Raw genomic sequence first — 14758 nt, 5'->3', positions numbered from 1 at the left:
TGCTTCTTCAGCACCTAATTTCAGCATAAACAATACCAAGCTGTTATGATGCAGAATTGCCTGGCTAAAAGAGCAGCTCTCCTCCAGAAACTTGCTAAATAAAATCAAGGGAGGGTAAAATACTGCATTAAGCTCTCTCTTTTTTTCCCACTGAATTTACCCTGCTAAGCATCTGAGGTTCTTGTTTCTATCCCCTATTTCATATGGTGGAAGCGAAGGACAGGACTGCAGGACTTGGCCACCTTGGTCTACCGCAAACCCCCTCTGCCCAGGGCTGAGCCACCGCCACAGCCCCAGCCTGGTGGGACCTGGATAGTAGCATTGCTCTGCTGAAGGAAGGCACCAGGAGGATGCCTGAGCCCCTAACAGTGGTGTCTGCGTTAGTGCAGCAGTATGGGGTCTGCACAGAGACAAACGGCACAGAAAAAACCCAAGCACTGGGAGGCCCTTGACAGGACAAGGTATAAGGAGAGCGAAGCTAAGAAGGGGTGAGACATTGGGTGGGAGATGGCCAGTGTCTTCTCGTGCCTCCTGAAGTCTGGCTGAGCTCCTCAGAGATGGCTGGGGTGGGTTTGGCTGCTCGCCTTGCCCAGCTTTGGTGGGGAGGATGGAGCCCGCAGCCCCTGGGCCAGCAGGAGCTCAGGTTTAACTTACTGCAGAACATGGAAACGCCGCAGAACATGGAAATGAGTTCCTTCATGGGGACTCACTTATTAGAGAGACCTACAGAAAAAACGGCAGAGAAGCACAGCCACACTGGATGGGTCCGGCAGAGCGGGCTATTTCGGCTTTGTGAGCAAAGTGCAACACAGGCTTATAGCGCCCATCTTCAGGTCAGGTTATCTCAGAGGGAATTCGGCTGCCACCCCTTGTAACCTGGCCCTGGGTTAGGGCCGCAGAGCTGGGAGCATCCCGTCTGCCCAGGGCTTCAGCGCGCAGGGAGATGTCCTCCCCTGGCCTCAGCGGTTGCCTGCTCTGGAGCAGCTGTTCCTGTCCTGTGGGTGCAGCTGTGCATGGCCCATGCTTGGGGACGTGCATCTGCAGTTGTCCCCCAGGGCTGCCACAGCAGCCAGTGCCAACACAGTCGTTCGGTCTCTTCTGAAACTTGATTGAATCCTCTCTGGTTATTTGACAAGTGTGATTGGCCAGCTACGCCATTTTGCAAGATTGTGTGCTTAAGATAAGCTCTTCCATTGCATTAGCTACTCAGAATTATTTTGAATGTTCAAAATATGATTCTGTGATAATACAAGGTCTTAGACATTTAACAACAATTCACACTCACATTCCTGGTGGGTAATATACAATATCTCACCTAAATATTCTCCTCTGTAATGTAAATATTCATCATTTTCCCCATCTACTCCTGACTGCCTGCACAGACACTGAAATTTTCTCTCTGTCAGTCAAGTCATAAAGCATTAAGAGGGGCAGTTTTTCTCAACTAAGTTAAAATATGAGCTTGTCTATTTATCTCTGCAGCGATGTTAGCATCCATTCTGTGTTCAGTTAATGTATGTGGCTGCAGCAGCCACAGCTTCTGCAGGAACAAGTAACACCATGAAATGGTGTGCTGAGTGTTTTATTAGGGAAATACAAAGCTCGGTGTTTGATCCTCCATGGTAAATCATGTAAAATATGTGCCCCCCTCAGCCTCTCAGCCCCCTGCCTCCCCGTTTGCCTAGTCTGCTGCATGTTATTGCACATTACTGCCCATTTGGCAGGCAATGCCTGTTCCGGAGCAGCCTGAAAAAATGCCTGTCGTCCTCCCCAACAAGGGGCCAGTGGTGGTCCAAGGGCTGGCAGGGAGCTTGTGTTGGGCTGTCCAGATGCAGCAGCTCTGCCTCGTGTGTTGCAGTGGTTTACATAATGCCTGCTTCGTTCCTGCAAGATGTCTGATCTACTGCTACAGCCTCCCAGCAGCAAAACCTGCACGGGCTTGCCGGGCAGTCAGGCCCAATGGGCAGACTATCCGCTCTCTCCAGCATCTATTTACCACCACCTTCACTCCTCTTGGCCATCTGGTTTTGTTCCCTCAGCAATTGCCATGTCACCTTCCAAGCACAGCCCTTGAAGCTGGGCTGAGAGGTCCCTCTGAGGACCACTGGGGCCGTGCAGGGCAGAGGATGCTCCTGTATATGCGTGCCTGTGTGAGGATGATCTTTTCTGAAATGTGGAGTCGCTGACTCCCAGGTCAGGGTCATGTACTCTCCTTTCAGCAGAGGCAAAGCTTCCCCCACATTAGTCCTTGCGTACTTCAAGGTCAGAGTCTGTGTCCAGGCAGCTCTTGTGGATCATCTGCAAACTGTTAATTGGCTATCTGTGGAGAGTGCCTTTGGTTATCTGGGCATTTATTTTATAACTACCTAAAACTTCACAGATTCATCATGGTTCATGTGTGCTGGAAGTGAGGAACGTGTCACATCTGCACTGCCAGCTGTCACTGCTGCCCATTATATGTCATCTGAGAAGTGTGTAAGGTTCAGTGGAGCAGAGGCTAATAAGTGAAGGAGCAGATGTGCTCCCTAACATTGTGTCCCATCCAGCAGACCACTGTCCTTGGGTTCACCGTGAGAACTGTGGAGAGAACATCCTGACTTTATTTTGCAAGTCCAGAGCGCATCCGTGGTGCAACAGGTGCTCTCTGGACAAGTGGTGCCCTACGCTGGCTGATGCTGAGCCTTCTGGACAAGCACTGAGAAAATGATGTGAGTTCTTAAGAGGCTGATGTTATGCACAGTGTAAGAAAGATTACAGTGCACGGAAATGAACAACGATGAACTTGGAGAAAGAGGAGAAATTTTTCAATTTACTGAAAATGTTGCATTGAGTTGCCATATCATTAAGAAAACCATGATCTTGATCAAATTAATGGGTGATTACTCTATGAAGAGCAATTTTAGTATTATGTATGAACACTAATGAAAATCTGTCTAGCATGGCTCATTTCAATTAAAAATAGGTGTTTCAGCTGCCATTTGCCAGCCTGGGATTCAGCTGTGGCTAATGAAAGTGCACACTCCCTGCTGAGGGTTTTAAGGATCCTGTTCTGCAGTGTGTTACACTCATTTTATGAGCCAGGTTGTTGACCCCAGGTGAACGCTGAGCCAGCAGCAGAGCTGGGGAGAGAACTCGGGTCTTAGTGCAATGGTCTTCTAGGTGCAAATCCTGCAGGTGCCTCTGGCTTTTGTTCCAAAAAGGGACACCAGGTTTCTTTTGCTGCTGTTAATTCCCTCTTGTTCACATCAGTGCCTGAAGAACTTCTGGCACCACCCTACTACCCTCATTTGAAAGCGGCAGGAGGAACGAGGACCTTGCTATGTATTTATGATAGTGCTTTAAGTACCGTTTGAAGCATCTGAAAGTCACTGGGTCGACTCTTTGAAATGTTTGGCACTTTCTGTGCCTCAAGGTTGGCAATAAAAGTCCTGCTGATTTGTTAAGAGCAGAGGTGGCCTCCGGGCTGGTGTTTCTGAAAAAAAGCCTCACTTTTGATCCCAGCTCCAGAGAAATGATCCCCCAGCTTGTGACCTGTCACCTGTGCTCACGCTGAGCAGCACTTACTGGTTGGAGCTGCGTTCAAGGACCTATATTTAGCCAAAGCGAGGCTGTCTTGGGGGCAGCTTTGGGGAACCGCTTTTGTTTTCTGGGCAATGGTTCAGTTGTATCAGCAACAGTGGGGAGGCCCGGATGGAGGGAAGAGCAGGATTTCAGCTACTGATGTCACCTTATGTATTGGTGTAGGTTTCTTAAAAAGCCCACATAGCTGATCCCTGCATGGGAGGGGAAAAGGGAGGATAGGTTGGTAGCAAGACTTCGGGAGAGCTTTTTGCTCATCTCGGGTTTCTTGCAAATACACAGTCAGGAGAGTGAACCCAGCCAAGAAAAAGGGGCTGACTGTGACCCAGCAGAGCTTGTGTATGGAGCTGGAAAGGGGGATGGGAAAGGCTGGATGCATGTTTCACTGGTGACCTGGTGAGGGAGGAGTCCTGAGCATGTCCTGCTGCTGTGGTGGGCTGGGATGATGGGAGAGGTATGCTCCAGTCTAGTGCAATAATGCACATTGGCGTTGGTCCTTCAAAATCGCAGTTTCTCCCAGCTTTGCTGGATTGCCAATGGACTCTCACTCTTTTCTCCCCTCTTCTGATCCCTTTGCCATCTCAAAAGGAGAAAGCTGCCAGGGCTCTTCAGCAACACCAATGTCAAGGCACAGTTATACTACCAAGTCCCCCTCACATTTGGACAAAGAGTTGTTGGGGTTGTCTCCTTGACCCCTCGCTTCCTCCAGACAGCTGATCTTGTTGGAGAACACGACCGCAGAAGCGCCAGCATTTAGGCATATAAGGATCATGGGCATTTAAGGCTGTTACAGCCGTGGTGGGGATCTGTCCCCTTCCAGTACAGGTTGCTCATCTATGGGCGGTAACCTCAGAGCTGAAGAGCCATGAGAGACCACTAGTGGAGCTCTGCAAGGGTGTGTTAAGGCGATTCTGCCCTCATTGCTGGGAGATGCATGGCACTGCTGCATCGTGGAGACCTGCTCTGTCTCACCAGTGATGGTGGGGCTTAATATACATGTGTCTTCAAAAAAAGGATGTAAAAGCTGGGCTGATGATGACATGGCCAGCTGGGACACGTAGGGACAATTTTCTTGTACGACAAATCCTCTGTCTTTTTAGCTTTCAAGAGCATGAGCTGTGTAGGGATGGGTTTTGTCAGGCTGCTTTCAGCATAGCTGAGCCCAGCCCAGAGGGGACCTGTAGCCATTTTAGTGAGACAGATGATTGTGCACGAGTCAGGCACCGGGCAAGATTAGGCTGCAGCCTTTTACTGCCCTCTCAGAGGCTACCTGTGCTGTCCCAGAAAATGTGGTGGTTGATATATGGGAAAAAGCATTTTTCTTCACTTTAGATCACTTTGAAATTTTTTCTCTATGGCTTATAAAGAATCCTATAAACCAAATTCTGCATGAATAACATTTCTCTGTTTAATATGTTGATCTGAACAGCAGCAACAGCCAGGTGGCGATGGGCTGTACGAGGGCTCTTGGAAAGAAAACCATGTGCTGTGTAGATTGATGCATTAGGAGGTAAGTGTGCTCTGGTCAGGCTGTGTGCTGAAATGCTTTGAAGTTTCTTATAGCTTTGCAAGAATTCAGCCATAATCAGCCACTGACAAAAATAATTCTGTAAATGAGCAGTGACACCATTGATTGATTGCTATCTCATCACTTGGTTGGTGGCCTTGCAAAGGCACCTTCTGAATTTGGTGGAAAAATGATTTTTAAAGGAGGGAAAAGTACTTGGCTGTTTTCTGGCACACTTTGACCATAACCGTATGCATGGAAATGAAACTGCGAAGGTGAGTAGTTAATTTTACCAGCCTGTACCTTTTGCTTAGGAGCAGTTTCTGTATCCGTTATTCTTTCAGGAATTTGCATTTGATACATACGCAATTCAAATGCAGAAGTAATTACATAGAGTCAGGAAGGGGTTATAATTCATTGTAATGTTAAAAATGAGAAGCTATTCAAAGGTGCCCTGTATTCAGGAGAGAAAACAGAAAGTTCCTTTGTCTATGAAGCAGATCTGATCATGGCAAGAAAATATTCAAGGCAGGACCTTGCTCTGGAGCTACTGTAAGCAACAGCAGCATGCATTAGCATTGAATGTAGCCCCTGAGCTCACTCCAAGTTCATTTTGCTTTCTCTCCTGAAGCAAACAACAGGTTTGTCATTGAAGTTGGTTGCTGGCAAGACAAGGATGCAGAAACTCTTGGAATCAGACAAGGGACTGATTTTGCATTTGCAAAAACTGAGCTCAGATGTGAAAAACCCATCCTAATCCCTGCACTGGCACTGGTGTTAATTATTATTTATTAAACATAAGAGAGGTTCTGCCAAACAGAAGACATTGATCCAGGCAGGCTGTTTCTGGGCCCATCCTCCACCTAGAAGAAATGTGCAGGGCAAGTGGCCCCAGTGGCCATGTCCCCAGAGGAGTATTTCCAGCCTCTGAGGAATAGCCTGGCAGAAAGGTTTGGAAAGATTTACAAGGGGAAAAACCCTGCTTGCCTGGACCTAGAGACTTCTATGTTGTCCCTTCTCTGTCCAGAAATGTAGTTGGTGGCTACCAGCGTCCCTTCTCTGTCCAGAAATGTAGTTGGTGGCTACCAGCATCGGCCCAATGGAGCTGTGTCAGTTTAGACCAGCTGTGGGTTTGTCTGCTCAGTATATTAATGTGAAACGTGAGCAAAAACCTGGAGCCTTCAGTGCAGGAGATGAAGGCACTGGAAATCAAAACAGATAGGCATCACCTGGGACCAGGGGGAGGTGGGGAAAGGGATGCCCTGTAGTGGATGCTGGGCTTTGAGTACTTCGAAGCCCTCTGGTTCATGGTGATCTGCAGTGTTACTGCCCTGCCTGCAAGCTTGCTGCTGCTTCTCAGCATATATTCAAACACTTCATACTAATGATCATTTATTGTGAGCAGTAATGCAAATGTGTTCTCACCAGTGATATGAGAAATCTGCCGTTGTCTCAGCTTTTATTCTGATTTGACAAGTGCTTTATAGCAGGCGATAACAGTCTCTGACACAGCCAAGACGCTCTTGTAGCATTTTGTACCTCTGTCAGCTTAGCTGAGCTGACTTGTGATCCATTTTTAGGGCTGATGAGAGATCTTTCCAGGATTTTCCTTTAGTATGTAGAAGCATTTCTGTAAGGTGTTTTCATGTGGCAACAACCTCTCGCTTGATCCTTAATCGTGTGTCCTGGGTGGCATCGCTCTGAGAGCAAGGCTTCTCTATGCTGGAGCTCACACCTGCTTCCCAGGGGCACAGGCGTCCCCCGGCATCATGGAGCAAAATTCAGGTTGTTCCTAGTTATGGAACAGACCCAAGTGAATCTCAAAATGAAGCATAAATGCAGCAAAACTGTCCTCAAGGAGTTTCAGATGCTGCTCGGATGGCTGTGAAATACATGGAACTTCTAAAGAAGTTCCACTCTCTTATGAGAAATATGATATAGCAGAGGGATTGGGGGAAAATGACAATGTTTGTTATTTTGGGGTTTTTTTCGTATCACATACGCATTTCCTTGGCACCAAGGCAGCGCTAGGAGACAGCTCCTCAAAAAAATAAAGCAAGCTTTACCATGTAATGCATAGCTTGAAGTTCAGGACAGTGATTAGCTACATTAGTCGTATTGCTGCTGGTATATATATTATAAAGTGATACCTATTCTCCTTGCAAGGAGAAAGGACCAGAAAGAAGTTTGCAAGTGTTGAAAAAACGTTGCTTGAATGTATACAGTTGATTTTGCTTAGTTTTAGGTCTTCTTCAGGACTGACAAGATTTATTTAATGATTGGTGCCATTAAAATTGCTATATTGATTCATTTGCCAGGAAAATAGATTGGTGGATATTTCATATCATACAGTTGTATTGATCTTCTAGAAGCTGATGGGATGTCGGCTTTCATCATTGGACAGCACATTAACACCTTAATTGATATATTCTGAAAGCTAATTAGAGGCCAGCTGGATTCCTTGTGGGAATAATATTTATTTTTGATGTTGACAAAGTACTCCAAAGCATAAGTCATACGGTGTGATTTAACAGTGATTAAAACTTGGCTACAGACGTAGACAACTTGAGGAAACTGCCAAGCAGCCGAGACTAGAAAGAGTGAAGACCTAGATGTGTATAATTACTTTGTGCTCTGTCACATATACACACATCTCTGTCTATCTATCAGTCAGTGAAATATCTGGAGAACGGTTGCAGCACTTTAATTATTCACTGTCAATCACCCTCTAACCAGCACAGACATGTGTGCGCGCGCGTGCCATGTGCAGCCTTGTCTAGAAACTCTTTGGAGAAGAGGTTATTTGGGCCACCCAGATAAGTAGAGGTGAATCAGGAAACCTTAACTCTTCCACCTGTGGTAACGTAACTTACAGTGCAGCTTCTCTGTTATGTTTCTCACCTTATAAAATATAACAACTGCTTTTTCCCATAACTCATGTATCCCATCTCCTGTTCATATACTTCCCACTGCTCACAGGGGAGAGAAAGAGGGAATGACGGAATGACACGGGGACCCTGTCCCCATGAACACCCTCTGGTGAGCACACAGGGTGCCTGGGGCGGTTAGCTCAGATGTAGCCATCTGCATCTCATTGGATGGATCCCACAACTAATTTTGTGCTGTCTGATCTTTTATGTATCTGCCTCCCAATTTGCTATGAAGAATTATCTTTCCAAAGTTCCTCCAGTGCTTTGGATGTTTGTGGCAAAGAATTCCCTGCATTTTCAGTTTACCACATTTGATTTTTTGTTTTATTTCTCTAGAGGGGAGGTGTTCATGATGACAAGGTTAAAGGGTTTAATTGAAAATTGCAGGCGAGCTTTACCCACAGCATGTCCGTTCTCCTGCAAAGAGCAAAGTCAGGCAGCCCTGCCTTCTCCTTCTGTGCTTTTGCAGGGTCTGTTCACAGCCTCTCATCCACGGACTGAACCATTCTCTTTTTATTACTGTTGAAGGCTGTGACTGTTTTTCAATTTTCTTTCATTTGTGGCAGGTATGAGCTCTATCTGTTTTTCTGTAATTGGTTCCCGTTCTCATTTCTCTCCTCCTGCCTTCAGAAGAGCTTTGCGCTCTGCAGAGCTCTGTCAATATCTGCAGCCGTGGAGCTCTGCCTTTGCAGCAGCTGCCTCTGCCCGGCTGCCAGCTCCTTCCCACGGCATCCCGGCCAACGCTCACACGTCCTCTCCTCTCCTAGGCCCCACTCATACTGTGAACCACACTGGTGCTTGGTGGGATTTCTTCATTCATTTTTATAGCACTGTGTCCTGCTCCTGTGCTGCTTTGTCTTTGAGAGCTTGCAAACGGTGGGTGTGTGCCCGGGGCAGGCTAAAGTGTTTGTAAGTGTCTCTGACACAGGATGAATTTTCACCTGCAGCAGGTAACTCCAGTTCCCCAGGGTGGCCGTCTGCATCTCTTACTGGCTCTAGTAAGGTCACTCATCTGGGTTAAGGAGCCAGCCAGGCACCAAAGAAAGTGTCACTAGCTCCTGCAAGCGCAGTTACCTTCCTATGAGCTGCCCTAAGCTTCATTTCTGTGTTGCTTCTGCTGTAGCCCTCTCAATTTTGTCAAATCCCAGCTGTGTCTCGAGGAGCTTGTGTCAAGAAGGAATCTGAAAGAGCAGCGTTGTCCTGCAGGGGACATCTCTGACCACTGGCGTCGGTCCCCTGCTCTGGCAGGTGGCTGCAGCACCCTCTCAAGACAGTGCTTCTTATTTTCTGCTAATACTTGGCTTCTTCTCACTCTCAAATATAATCTCATCTCCCTTGATGCTTGGGGCAGCTGCAAGAGGAGAGAGAATGTCCTCAACATTTACAGAAAGGTTTTCTGTTTCTGCCCAACTGCAAAAAATCATCAAGAAGAGATTTTGTTTCTGTTAGTCTGGGCAAGGAATTTGTTTATGAAACTAAATGCACGTTTTCTCCTGGCAATGCTCTCTTTTGGTAAATCTTCATGAAGCTGACATTATCATCCCTTTCCCCATGGCTTCCCATTTTATCGTGAGTACAGTCTTGTAGCAATTGACCTCCAGCGTTGACTAGATCTCGGTTTGGGTAACCCGCAGGCTGTCCTCCTTCTCAGCCCGGAGCTGATCGTGCTTCTCAGCCTCAGCACAGGGATGATGGCTCTCAGCACCTTTTTCCAAGCCCTCTGAGACCTGAGGCTCCTTTTACACCAGTAGTTCCTGAGTTGGAGTACGTTACCAGTGGCTTCCCCAAAGGGCTCCGTCCTGCCTGGCCAATGGGACTTGCAGGAAGCCTCTGCTGGAGGAGAACCTGGAGGTGAGCAGGGTTGCCCGGCCAGCGCCAGCAAGGTGGCTGCGGGTGCCGTGGGGCTCTGTCCCTGGGGGGCCAGGTATGACTGAATCACGCCTCTGTCTCCCTTGCTGGGAATGGCTTGAGGGATTTCTGGTGCTCCAGAGCCGCTTGGCATCAAACTGCGCCATGCCTTAGGGGCTGAACGTCTGCTCACTGAAGTGTAAAGCTTAATGGATCAGATGCCTATGGCTACAAATAAGCTGTACACAAATAGAGTCTGGTGTAAAGAAAATGCATTTGTGAAAGTCTGCTTGCAATGAACGATGGGGCAGGCAGGCAACGCCTGAATAAATCTTTTGACGCTTGCAGGTTTGCTGGTGTGATTGAAAGCCTGCAGAAGGTGCCAGCCAGGGAGCAGCTTTGGGCTTTCCAGGCTGGCTTCATGCACTAGGTAATGAGATATTGAACCAAAATGGCTGTTAGAAACCTCAAAGAAGAGCCAGACTTAAATTCTTCACCTTGCAACAGGTAAAATACATTATACAGTAACTATGCTTGATAAAGCTTTAATGTGCAAGCAGCATTTCTGTGCATACTGATGGAGTTTCGGTGTGCTGCTCTCCATCTCACCTGGGCTGGAGTTCAAAGGCAAATGGGCTATGGCACAGAAAACTTAGAGAGTGTGAACCTTGCCAGGCCCATGGGAGCATGCAGGTACCTATGGGTTGTTGCTTTTGGTGAGAGGTAGGAGCTAAAAACCTTTCTGGATCTGGGCCTACCTCCTTAGCCAGGATGAATAGAAGTGTTTCTCATATCTGATAAAGACCTGGGATACGCTGTCTTGATTAAACTGATAGGATAATCCTCCATAATTCCAGTTATTACCTGTCCTCAAGATGTGGGAATTATGGACAGAATCACAAGCTCTCCAATTTGGTCTCTGGAGTGCTGTGAGTTGGGGGCGGGGGAGAGGGTTTGGGGGAGCAGTTGCAGGTACATACTTGATTGGGAAATGAAGTTTGGAACAGCATGGTGAGCCCGTAGCTGTCTTCTGTTTAGGAGAGAGGGAAGCAGTTTTACTCATTACTCTCCTCTTTGAAAAGCAGCTTTCCAGGAGAAATGGCATTGGGGCAGGGTAGTAGGTAGAACTGCTAACACACGTAGCAGTATCTTGGTCCTGGGGAAAGAAAACAAAGCAAAACCAAATGTCATGCCAGACCAGCACTGCCTGGATAGGATGTAAAGCTGAGGTCCTGAGACTTCTGCTGAGGGGCTGTGTGACCAATTCCTGCAGGCCCCCCCGCCTGCCCCGGTGGGCTGGCTTGTCCTGGGTTTGCAAGGTTGTGGCTGGGATTTCTGCACTGCCTGTGCCCGTGCTCTGTGCAGGGCATGCTCAGGGAGGTGCCGTACCCGCAGCACATCGGATCTGCTGCGTGCCCAAGGGCTGGTGGGTGTGTTCCAGGCAGATGCACCGGGGCTGCTGGATGACCCTGGAAACTCAGCTCAGCTCAACTTGGAGACAGCTGGAGAGCATCTGCTTGCTGCAGAGTGTTAACTCACTGATTTAGTAGGTGACAGTGACATTTTTCCCCTCCAGACCACTGAGAGCCTCACCACCATCCCGGGGACACAGTAGCTGGCTGCACTGGTTCTCCAGTGGAAATTAAAAATATTTTCTACCACAGACAAGTTAGCTTTTTTGCAGAGTTTCTTTTGCATCACTTTGGGATGACTTAGGGCTCTGGAGAGGGAAAGACATTTTTATTTTGTAAGTATGCAAGATGTCTAGTAGATGAAAGAACTGGTGCTCCTGACAGGGATTTGCCAGGTGTTTGGAAATAGTTACATGGTTCTGTAATGCTGCGTGCTATATAAAACAGTCTTGAAATCATCATAGCTGTTTTGTTTTCTTCCTCCCATTGATTATTTTCACATATATGTAACAGAGTTTGAAAGTGACTTTTTTTGGGGTTTACTGTTGTGGAAGGACCCAGAGTCAGCGACCACAGTGTTGGTTTTGATTACCAGTTGTCAGTGCTTTTTAAACTACAGACACTACGGCTACTTTGGCATATTCTCAATGAACAGCAGTGGATTCGTTAGAACATTTTAAACCCCATAATGTCTTGGATACAGTTTTGTTCAGAGGAAGAGAAGAGCTGGCATTGAACAGTTAAAGCAATTCAATTCTAATGTGGATTTAAAAATACTTTGCACATTTTTAAAGCGGTGTTTGAATAAGAGCAATAAATATATATTCCTATGAAAATCCATTTTCTTGCCTGGGGTATAAATGTCCAATATGAAATCTTGGAGTGAGGAATATGGTTTCCCTTGGACAGAGTGTCTCAGTAAGTGTTGTATAACTCATACTCTGCTCCTGGTGTGGTGGCATAGAAACTGTTCTTTGTATATAGCTTTTATAACTGCTGTATGTAACCTGCTATAGCTTAACTGCAGCAATTTAAAAAGCAATGACAATTTATTCCCAAGTGTGGTCCCTGATCAAAGTTGGAGTCTCCATTTTAGGTGTTAAATATTTATTCGAAGTGCAGATCATACATTTCTGGTGCTGTGCAAGGAATTTATGATAAAGCACCATTCCACGTTGAACACCAAAGTGTCTCCTACTCCTGCTTTTTTCTTTTTTTTTTTAAGCAAGGTAATTGAACATAAAATAGAATTAGACCCGTCCTTTTACCAGCAAAACTTTAGCTGGCTCTCCACTTTTATTGCCTAAGTGTAGAGGTCCAGCAGCTGTGGGATGCTGCGTGCGTGCCTCTTCCCCACGCTGGGTCTGTCGGTGCCCCTCTTGGGGGTATGTGTTACTGGTTGGTAGCACCTTGGGTTTGTTGGTTGCTCCTGGCCATGCCAGTGCTGCCTGCCTGCTTTGTCCAGTGACGGTACCTTGATGCCTCAGCCAAGGACAAGTGCTCCTTTATGTGCCAGACAGAAACTGGACAAGAAATAACCAGTACACGGGACTGCGATCTCAATGGGCACAGTGAGCAGACACCTTCCCTACCCAGTGTAAAGACAAGGAGGGGTGAAGAGTGAGAGACACGCACCCCCAATGGGAAACTTAAGCCAATATCTGAGATACCTGTCCAAAGTAAGAGGGATGAATCTGGAGGTATTTCGCTCTCCATTTGCTACAGGTAGAGCCTGGACAAGCAGATGGCTAAATTTAGATAGCTGAAGTTAGCTGAGCTGAATCAGTCTAAGTGAGTGCCAAGGACACACAGGACATCTGTGCAAAGGTGGAAAGAATAATCCAGGGCTTTTAGCATTAGATCATTTGTAGCTCAACATTCACCTGGAGGAAGATTGCCATTTACTGATCGACCCATGGTACTTTCTGCAGTGCTGACCCAATGTTCTGGCTCAGGTGAAGTTTTGCCTGCTGGCAAAACTGGGAACAGTGTCTACTGATGTAGGTAATTTGTCTAGCAAAATTATTGGTTTTGGCAGATGGACTCAATTTTCATAGTCCTTCATAACTTATTTTCTTCTGAGAGCCTTATTCTTTATCATTTCAACCCAATAATACTGAAATGCATTGTTTGCTTGATATACCATGCAGTAACTCTTTCCTGAAAAAGCTCTTTGAGTTGCCTTTTTGTTCTTCTTACACACATGACATTGAGTCAGGGAAAGAGAATACCTGACTTTGTGGTCAACAAATGACCAATTAGCTAGGTGATGACAAATCAAAGAACTGGTAACTCTTGTTCCACATGCTTGTGAACAAATCACAGAATAATTTAGGTTAGAAGGGGCCTCTGGAGGTCACCCAGTCCCACCCCCTTGTTGAAGTGGTTCCAGTTAGGTTAGGTTGCTTAGCCCAGTTGAGTTTCAAACATCTCCAAGAATGGAGATTGCACAGCCCCACTGGGCAACCTGTTCCAGGAATGACAGGAGGCAAAGGCACACAGAGGTGGGAAACGCCTCGTGACAATGGGACAGGACCGGCAGTGCAGTGGGCTGTGACCTCAGCTCTCCAGCTTAGCTACTGAATGATAGCCACCAAAAATATTTTGCATATCTTGTTCCTAGTGACACAAACCCCTCTATTTAATCCAGGAGCATTTCTATATGCTATTGAACTAACAGGAACACATGGCAATTTCTAAGCTTTAGGCAGCCTTATTTAGAAGTGAACTTCAAATATTTAACCACTGCATAGTCTCTTGTTAAATGAAGGTCTCATGTTTGCAAGACTAAGGGTGAGGGTCATGCTCTGTATCTGATGAAATTAATGCTAGCTCTGACTCTGAGGATCAAACCCTGAACAAGTCTATAGGAGCAATTTATCATCAGAGGAGTTGAAGCATCGTCTTCTTTCTTACGTAGCAGAGGTTAGGACAGAAACTCATTGACCTTCTTCAAGAGGAGAACTGGGGCACATTGAGATTCTGATCACTGTCATGTTGCTGGAAATCGAGAGAAAATCCCCTGAAATGACATTGGAGCAGAGCAACAATAAGCCACCTGAGAAAGAAGCCCATAATCTCTTTGTCCCTGTGCTGTACATGTTTTCTCTGTAGCCTAATTTAAGAACAAAATCTTAATTTGTTTGAGAAAACCAAAAGTGGCTGCTGTAGTTAATTTATTTGGGGACACGCATGCTGATGAGCTGGAGGAGGATGTTATCTCTGTCCTTTTACAAGGAGACAGATAACACTGATGTATGCAAGAGCCAAATTGTGACATGTAGGTTAGGAAGGAGATGGCTTTTTTGATTCCTGCAAAGCACAGTGGAGGGCAGCTCTCTGCGGATGACTGAGACGTGGGAAGCAATGGGAACTGAAGGTCACAGGTACTTTTATCAGCACGTTCCCACTTTATCTGCTTGCAACATTAACCACCACTCTGCATCTTCAGAGCAGAGCTGCCAGGCCCAGGCACCCGTCCT

This window comes from Nipponia nippon, unplaced genomic scaffold, assembly GCF_047370975.1.
Source record: "Nipponia nippon isolate SJK-2023a ecotype South Korea unplaced genomic scaffold, ASM4737097v1 scaffold_2, whole genome shotgun sequence".
NCBI lineage: Eukaryota > Metazoa > Chordata > Aves > Pelecaniformes > Threskiornithidae > Nipponia > Nipponia nippon.
Note: the sequence above shows the minus strand (reverse complement) of the source record.